Source organism: Megalobrama amblycephala, linkage group LG19, assembly GCF_018812025.1.
Source record: "Megalobrama amblycephala isolate DHTTF-2021 linkage group LG19, ASM1881202v1, whole genome shotgun sequence".
NCBI lineage: Eukaryota > Metazoa > Chordata > Actinopteri > Cypriniformes > Xenocyprididae > Megalobrama > Megalobrama amblycephala.
Genome location: NC_063062.1, coordinates 3613018 through 3614267, shown reverse-complemented (window position 1 = coordinate 3614267; position 1250 = coordinate 3613018).

The following is a 1250-nucleotide window of genomic DNA, read 5'->3' as shown; positions in this document are numbered from 1 at the left end:
GGAGGATGTGTTTCTCGGATTGCCAGGGGCCGTCAGGGGCTCTGAGAGGCAGCTGTTGGCATCCAGACCACGTGGGCAGTCACGTCCTCAGCAGGCGGCTGTGGAGACAAGAGGGGTCATCTGTGAGAGAGAGAATAGCTCATTCTCATTCTCATTTTCGGACAAAGGCGGGCATTGAGAGCCAGGGGACGAGGGGAGGGCAGGGTTGGAGTAGGCGTCATTCATTATTGTAGCTAATTTATGGTGGGAAATATGAATAAATATAAATGTGGACTGTAGGTTGTGTGTGTGTGTAATTCAAATCTGAATCTGTTTTGCAGGTAAAGAAATCAGCTTTGTTTATTTCAGGCAGTGTAATCGATATCAGGATGTGCTCATGAAGGCTATATTTTATACAAGAACATTTTATACAAGAAAAAATAATTTAATGTTTTTTTTTTTTTTTTCTCTCTATTTCTTAATATGAACATCTTAATTGCAGAGAGTCCATTGCAAACCTGCAATGTTTAACCTCTGGCACAGGAAAAAAAAAGAAAAAAAAATTGTTGTGGCCAGAAATTTTCTAAAACCTTCACACACACACACTTAAATCGCTTTGACACACACCTGCATTATAAATAGAGTTTCCTCTAAAACCAGCTTCAAGGGAACCAAGTTTTGATTTTGATTTTTTCCACCTGCTGTTGCCTGTACTCTTTGTTGGAGGCCGAATCCCTGCAAAATTCTGAGATCTTATTTGATGCTGTCCACTTATATCCATTATTGATGAAGGCGAGATCTGTGTCAGTTAAGAAAGTTATGCATCTGGCCTTGAGCTGTCTATTGATTCAGTGTAAGCAAATCACATGTCTATCCACTGATCAAAAGAGATTGAGTGGAATTAATTTCCTTTAACAGGTTATTGACGGGACCACAACAGAGGCATGCAAGTTATCACCACGATCCATTCTAATAATGGAAATTAAAACAAATTGAGATTCAGTAGTTTAGGCTGATATTCCTTGTTTTAATGTTTTTTTAAAACCCTATAAAAATTTTATTTTGTGTTTATTGACTTTTTTTTTTTTAGTCCATGTTTTTAAGCTTGAAGGTATGCTAGTAAACTCTAAAATGTTGCACCAGATATTTTTGTCCGATCAAATGCTCTCTAGAATAGACTATAGCAATAAGCAAAAGAGGGGTTTGGTTTTGTTCCAGAACTTAGTGAGCGGTCTAGGTATGTGAATTTATCCATGTGAATTGAGCAGTTT